At 48.4% G+C, this 8,333-nt stretch overlaps 1 protein-coding gene across 1 annotated transcript in view; it reads right to left on the reverse strand.

The window, feature by feature from the left end:
• Window positions 1-5,154, reverse strand: part of ARHGAP32 (Rho GTPase activating protein 32) — a 241,496-nt gene extending 236,342 nt beyond the window's left edge. The window contains exon 1 of the mRNA XM_040431909.1: window positions 4,897-5,154. The gene's annotated coding sequence lies outside the window, so the exon portion shown is untranslated. The remainder of the gene's footprint in view (window positions 1-4,896) is intronic.
• Window positions 5,155-8,333: the final 3,179 nt, after the last annotated feature.

Consider the following 8,333-nt stretch of genomic DNA (forward strand, 5'->3'; position numbering starts at 1 on the left):
TTTAAGTCTGATCTCTCCCTCTTTATCATCTTTCTGAGCTTCCAAGAAGAAAACAAGTGTACTGGGAAGTAAGGGAAGTGAGGTCACAGCAGTACAGTGCTGGCAAATTCAACAGAAAGGAGACACCCACTGCTTCTGAGTGAAATGCATCTAACTGTGCTTCCAAAATGGGAAATAATATGGCTGAAAGACTTTGGGGAGAATGAATGGAAGTAAAAAGGGGTGAGTTTAGTGTCTGTAGACAGAGCACTGGAGAACATTTCTAATGCTACAAGGTGCCTCCCAGCACAAATAAGTCTTGTATTTTTATGTTTGAATGCGATAAGAGAATAAAGATAGAAGAGATATATAACGTTAAAGTTTGTAAATCTGAAGTCAAGGAGAAGAAAAGCAGAGGGTGATCTTCTGGAGTGCTCTTCACGTTGGAGAGATGCTTCAGCGGCCCCTGCAGACAACATGGTGATGACTGGTAATACACAGCATGTACAGGGTCAAGGAGTATTTTCACAGCGGGGAGCCGCTAATAATGCAATGCTGCTGGGGGATACCAATTCACTGCTCCCTACTTTGCTGCCGGTTCCTCAAAAAACCCTGAAGAAGCATTTTCCTACCATGTCTGTAATGTCTGGTTTTAATTAAAAACTTAAATACCATATTTCAGCAGCTGGAGAGATAACTGAGGTCTAGCTGTGCAGATCTCTGCAGTTCTTGCACAGCATGCAGCAGGTTATTGGTGCCCACTGATAGAACTAAAGTCACGCAGCCACCGGGAAGATGGCATCATCATTAGCAGGGGCAGCCCGAGCCAGCTGCCTCACTCTCCCCAATCTCCGGATATAGGCACATGATATTTCTCCGAGCACCTGTACTGCAGACGCATTTAACCCTCTCTACTCCAGCAGAAATGAGCCTGGCCCATGGTCTCCTCTCTCACTGTAGGTGCGTCCTCCTCCCTGGCTCTGTCCAGAGTGCTGCATTCAGCGGCTGCTGCCACCAGAGCTGCCTTATTGTTGGAGTGCTCAATGCATTTCGTTGAGAGGAAGAGAAAAGAGCCTGGAAAGAAAGCAGATATGACTGAGGGGGGGAGCGCGTTACAATGGGGTCTAGAGAGGAGTGAGGTCAGATCAGCCGTGGATTGTGTTAACTCCATGCGAGTGGTGGGAAAAGACAGCAATGAAAGAGCCGGGTTCCCACAAACTGCAACTATGCAGAACAAGTCGTTCACGAAACATAGAGGGAGGCAGAGGGCTCAGTGTGACCTGACAGCTGTGGAGCCCTGCCCAAAATAAAAGTACATCAACACTGTTACTGAATATGTGACTGGAGTATAAAACATTCTGTAATATGGAGGACAGGGCTGTAACGGTGGAGGGAACGTGGGGCGGGTATGTGATTCTGAATGCCTCGGGTCTGACAGGGCGCTGTGGACATGGCGGCAGAATCTCAGCTATCCGAGCACAGATTGGGGTAGATTTATCAAGACTGGTGTAAAGCAAGCTGGCTTAGTTGCCCATAGCAACCAATCAGATTCCACCTTTTATTTTTCAGAGCTCCTTTGGAAAATGAAAGGTGAAATCTGATTGGTTGCTATGTTCAACTAAGCCAGTTCTACTTTACACCAGTTTTGATAAATCCCCCCTCTCGTTTTGTTCCACTGCGGATGACAGACTACTACAGGTATAGTAACAAATCTCCCCCCATAGTCTCATATTTATAAGAGCAGTGCTGCATTCACACATGGGGTCACATCTGGAGACAGAGGGGCTACACAATATTAAAGGGGCTCCCAGTATAGGTCATCAGTATCTGATTGGTGGAGGTCTAACTTGGCGCTCTGGTGAGCACCGTAGCTTTCTCAGAGCTTACCAAGCACAGCGCCGTCCATTGGATAGTGGCTGTGCTTGTTATCACATCTGAGCCTCATTCACTTGACCAGGTGACGTCCCTGGCCTAGAGTAACTGCGAGACAGCCATGGTGCTCACTGGAGTGCTGTGGCCGCTTCAGCAGGGGTGCCAGGAGTCGGAAAACCCCTTTAAGATAGGGTATGTTGCACTGGGCTCCCTCGCTAAGAACATTTGGTGTGACATGGCTGCAGCCAATCACTGGGCATGACGGTGGCTAGATCCCCTTGTGTCATGTGACCATTTGTCATGATGTAAGGTAAGCCGGATTTTTATATCCAGGGAGCCCGGCAGAGCATCGCAGACCTGAAGGAGAAGGAGCGGAGAGCAGGTAAGTAAGCTTCCCTTTACAGGTCCGTCCATTCTTGCACAACCCTTTTAAAGGACATCAGTCAGCAGATTTGTACCTATGACACTGGCTGACCTGTTACATGTGCACTTGGCAGCTGAAGGCATCTGTGTCGGTCTCATGTTCATGTGTGCCCGCATTGCTGAGAAAAATGAAGTTTAATATATGCAAATGAGCCTCTAGGAGCAATGGGGGCGTTACCATTACACCTAGCGGCTCTGCTCTCTCTGCAACTGCCACACCCTCTGCACTTTGATTGACAGGGCCAGGCAGTAAAAACACGATCATGCCTGTCCCTGTCAATCAAAGCGCAGAGGGTGCAGCAGTTGCAGAGAGAGCAGAGACTCTAGGTGTAACGGCAACGCCCCCGTTGCTCCTAGAGGCTCATTTCCATATATTAAAACATAATTTTCTCAGCAACGCGGACACATATGAACATGGGACCGACACAGATGTCGTCAGCTGCCAAGTGCACATGTAAGAGTTCAGCTAGTTTCATAGGTACAAACCTGCTGACAGATGCCCTTTTAAGGTAGACCTGGGGAGGATGCGACTTTAAAATGTCGCACTTCATAAATGTCTCACAAAAGTAATCTACCCTGAAACTCTAACTAAACTTTCACTCCAAATCTGTAGGTGGCGCTGGAAGACGCAGTGCTCAAAAAGTAGTAATTTGTCACAATTGACCCCCAAAAAGTCACAAAGTCAATACTTTTTTGAGCCAGAATTCGCAGGGCTTGATCAATTCGCCTCATAAACTGCTGTAAAAGGACATAATAAATTTGGCGCATTACTTGTACACACTTTTTTTTCAGGTGCCTTTAAGTAAGTCTCCCACACTGTATGTGACTTACCTGTTACTGTGTACACACAGCCACCGGCTACACTACCACTGAGGTTTACTCTGCGTTGACTCCCCAGGGCTCCTGGCAGCAGATCCCCCTGGAGGCAGCAGTGAGCGTACATGTCATACATGGCAGGCAGCGGGGCCCCCAGCACAGCACTCATCACCAACAGACAGGCCCATCATCAGCGGACTCCCCAGTCACTGCTGGACGCGACCAGGGAGAGAAGGAAACAATGGACGAGTGACTGCAGCAGATTCCTGCAGGAAAGGAGGCTCAGGTGACTGCTAAAGCAAATGCTCCACACCTCTGTTTGTCTTCACCGATTCACCTCCGCTCCATAGGAAATGAACACTGGTGATCCTTCCTGCCGTCACTGCGTCCAGCACCATCATTAGCCCAACATCCAGGGAACACAGAGACACCGTCCTCTACCCAGATGGAGCAGAGCTGGCTTTAACTCCTGAGACCTGCATGTACTGTATTATCCTGCACGTTATTAACTCTCTGTGTACAGATAATGTAGTAGATGCTACCTGCAGTCCTATGTAACACCACAGATAACAGTGATAACTCTCTGAGTACAGGCAATGTGGTAAAGGTTACCTTCAGTCCTATGTAACACCACTGATAACATAGTGATAGCTCTCTGAGCACAGATGTCACCTGCAGTCCTATGTAACACCACAGATGACACAGTGATAGTTCTGAGTACAGATGTTACCTGCAGTCCTATGTAACACCACAGATAACACAGTGATAACTCTGAGTTCAGATAATGTAGTAGATGTCACCTGCAGTCCTATGTAACACCACAGATAACAGTGATAACTCTCTGAGTACAGGCAATGTGGTAAAGGTTACCTTCAGTCCTATGTAGCGCCACTGATAACACAGTGATAGCTCTCTGAGCACAGATAATGTTGTAGATGTCACCTGCAGTCCTATGTAACACCACAGATAACACAGTGATAGCTCTCTGAGCACAGATGCCACCTGCAGTCCTATGTAACACCACAGATAACACAGTGACAACTCTCTTGAGCACAGATGTCACCTGCAGTCCTATGTAACACCACAGATGACACAGCGATAGTTCTCGGAGTACAGATGTCACCTGCAGTCCTATGTAACACCACAGATGACACAGCGATAGTTCTTGGAGTACAGATGTTACCTGCAGTCCTATGTAACACCACAGATAACCAGTGATAACTCTGAGTACAGATAATGTAGTAGATGTCACCTGCAGTCCTATGTAACACCACAGATGACACAGCGATAGTTCTCGGAGTACAGATGTTACCTGCAGTCCTATGTAACACCACAGATAACCAGTGATAACTCTCTGAGTACAGATAATGTAGTAGATGTCACCTGCAGTCCTATGTAACACCACAGATAACACAGAATCAACTCTCTAAATACAGATGTCACCTGCAGTCCTATGTAACACCACAGATAACACAGTGATAACTCTCTGAATACAGATGTCACCTGCAGTCCTATGTAACACCACAGATAAGAGTAGCTCAGTGCACTGTATATACGGCTGGACAGGGTGCACTGGGGACCCGACACAATCTCTTCTCTATGGCGCCTCTTACACCCGGCACTGGCTGGGATCGCGCTCTGTGCTGAGGATCTACTGGCTGGGGTGTGCGGCTCCACAGCGGACAGACTCCACCATGATTACACTACATTGCGGGCTGTCACCCGAGAAGGGAAGGAGCACGCTATCCGCGGGGACGCATCATTACCCGGCAGGCCCTGTACGGGTGCTTAGGGCTGAGCTCTCACCTGAGACCGGCTTCCAGCGTGCGGGGCATAGAGTCCGGGATGCTGCAGCTCCTCACCGACTCATTTCTGACGTCCTCCTGGTTACACGATGAGAGAGCCCGAGGCTCGGAGGAAGGAGGGTCTGCAGCCCAAAACCTCCCCCAGGGCGCTGCCACAGTCCCTGCGACACTCCCACAGCGGCGTCCAGCAGGCACCGGATCGGGGCTTGAGACTAGAGATGTCCGGTTCATCGGACTGAGCTGATCCGTTTGAAGCAGCTCAGTGTGAGGTAGCAGAGACTCTAGCCGGTCTTGTGTAACATGATCCAAGAGTGAAAGCCAGACTTCTGCCAGCCCCTTCCCAGCCCACCACTGCAACCAATCAGATCTGTGAAGAAAGCATTGAGTTACACACAGTACATGGAGTCTTAGGCCCCTTTCACACGAGCGTGATGGATTAGGTCCGGATGCATTCAGGGTGCGTTCAGTGAAACTCGCACTATTTTGCAAGAAAGTTCAGTCAGTTTTGTCTGCAACTGCGTGCAGTTGTTCAGTTTTTTCCGCGCGGGTGCAATGCGTTTTGATGCGTTTTTCACGCGCGTGATAAAAAACGGAAGGTTTACAAACAACATCTCTTAGCAACCATCAGTGAAAAACGCATCGCACCCGCACTTGCTTGCGGGTGCAATGCATTTTTCATGCAGCCCCATTCACTTCTATGGGGCCAGGGCTGCGTGAAAAACGCTGAATATAGAACATGCTGCGATTTTAACGCAACACAGAACTGATGCGTGAAAAACAACGCTCATGTACACAGACAGGATTCAGTGCGGGTGCTATGCATTCACGTCACGCATTGCGGGTGTTCACGTCATTCAGTGCGGGTGCTATGCGTTCACGTCACGCAGGGCCCAAAGTCCCTTGTGCCATATAAGAGGACACTGGTATTATAGAAAGTACATGCTGGTCAAGTTACACCTCTGGCTGAAGGGAAGGGGTTAGGTCAAGTATTTGGATTGAGGGGGGTGCTGTTTCAATTTTTGCCTCAGGTGGCACGAAGGCTATGTGCTTACCTGCCCCTTGCCACAAAGTAGGGGGCCCAAGCTGAACTCTTGCACCAGGGCCCATGAGCCTTTAGCTACGCCCCTGTTCACACCCATACACTGCGAAGACTATGGAAAAATTTGACTGCTAGCCATGGGTACTTTCACACTTGCGGCAGAGGATTCTGGCAGGCAGTTACGTCGCCGGAACTGCCCGCCGAATCCGGCAATCTGGGCGCAAACTGATGGCATTTGTCAGACGGATCCGGATGCGGATCCGTCTGGCAAATGCATTGCAATACCGTATCCGTCTCTCCGGTGTCATCTGGAAAAACAGATCCGGTATTAATTTCTTTTTGCATTTTTAAAAGTCTGTGCATGCGCAGACCGAAAAGCCGGATCTGTTTTTCCGGAACACTTAATGCTGGATCTGGCACTAATACACTTTAATGTAAATTAATGCCGGCAAGTGTTCAGCATTTTTGGACAGAGATAAAACTGCAGCATGCTGCGGTATTTTCTCCGTCCAAAAAACGTAAAAGGGACTGAGCTGAAGACATCCTGATGCATACTGAACGGGTTGCTCTCCATTCAGAATGCATTAGGATAAAACTGATCATTTTTATTCCGGTATTGAGCTCCTGTGATGGAACTCAATACCGGAAAACAAAAACGCTAGTGTGAAAGTGCCCTTAGCTGTGACATCATCGAATCAGAATGCGCTGTGCAGGAACACGCTTCTCACTGTTGCAGCAGATTGCGCGTCACTTTGTGATAGAATGGCAAATCCGACAGAAAATCAGACTTGTGACAGCTCTGAGCACTGTGATCAATGTTCCCCAGGATCTGCCCGACAGCCTTCTCTGAATCAGTCTTCTATAACGGATCAGACAACTCCTGAGCTTCCGTTCACTTCCTTGTCAGCCGACTCAGCAAGTGAATCGAAGATTCGATTCATGAATCGGTTCTTTTGAATGAACTGTTTCAAATGAACCGATTAATTTAAAAGATTTGAACTTCCGATCTCTACTTGAGACCGGGCACCGGGAATCTCCCACTGCTGCCGACCAATCTCCGCCCCTGAAAGCGTCACCTGCGGGGGCCGGAGAAGGTTACCTAGCAACGACCCCCTCCACTGACTGCAGAGTATAAAGCGTCTGTCAGCGGCCCGTGTATATGATGTACAACAGCCCTCATCATCGCTGCCCCTGTATATGATGTACAACAGCCCTCATCATCGCTGCCCCTGTATATGATGTACAACAGCCCTCATCATTACTGCCCCTGTATATCATGTACAACAACCCTCATCATCGCTGCCCCTGTATATGATGTACAACAGCCCTCATCATCACTGCCCCTGTATATCATGTACAACAACCCTCATCATCACTGCCCCTGTATATGATGTACAACAGCCCTCATCATCGCTGCCCCTGTATATGATGTACAACAGCCCTCATCATCACTGCCCCTGTATATCATGTACAACAACCCTCATCATCGCTGCCCCTGTATATGATGTACAACAGCCCTCATCATCACTGCCCCTGTATATTATGTACAACAGCCCTCATCATCGCTGCCCCTGTATATGATGTACAACAACCCTCACCATCACTGCCCCTGTATATGATGTACAACAATCTTCATCATCACAGCCCCTGTATATGATGTACAACAATCCCCACCATCACTGCCCCTGTATATGATGTGCAACAACCCTCATCATCGCTGCCCCTGTATATGATGTACAACAGCCCTCACCATCACTGCCCCTGTATATCATGTACAACAACCCTCATCATCACTGCCCCTGTATATGATGTACAACAACCCTCATCATCACTGCCCCTGTATATGATGTACAACAGCCCTCATCATTACTGCCCCTGTATATCATGTACAACAACCCTCATCATCGCTGCCCCTGTATATGATGTACAACAGCCCTCATCATCACTGCCCCTGTATATCATGTACAACAACCCTCATCATCACTGCCCCTGTATATGATGTACAACAGCCCTCATCATCGCTGCCCCTGTATATGATGTACAACAGCCCTCATCATCACTGCCCCTGTATATCATGTACAACAACCCTCATCATCGCTGCCCCTGTATATGATGTACAACAGCCCTCATCATCACTGCCCCTGTATATTATGTACAACAGCCCTCATCATCGCTGCCCCTGTATATGATGTACAACAACCCTCACCATCACTGCCCCTGTATATGATGTACAACAATCTTCATCATCACAGCCCCTGTATATGATGTACAACAATCCCCACCATCACTGCCCCTGTATATGATGTGCAACAACCCTCATCATCGCTGCCCCTGTATATGATGTACAACAGCCCTCACCATCACTGCCCCTGTATATCATGTACAACAACCCTCATCAT

Source organism: Bufo bufo, chromosome 1 (assembly GCF_905171765.1).
Source record: "Bufo bufo chromosome 1, aBufBuf1.1, whole genome shotgun sequence".
Lineage (NCBI taxonomy): Eukaryota > Metazoa > Chordata > Amphibia > Anura > Bufonidae > Bufo > Bufo bufo.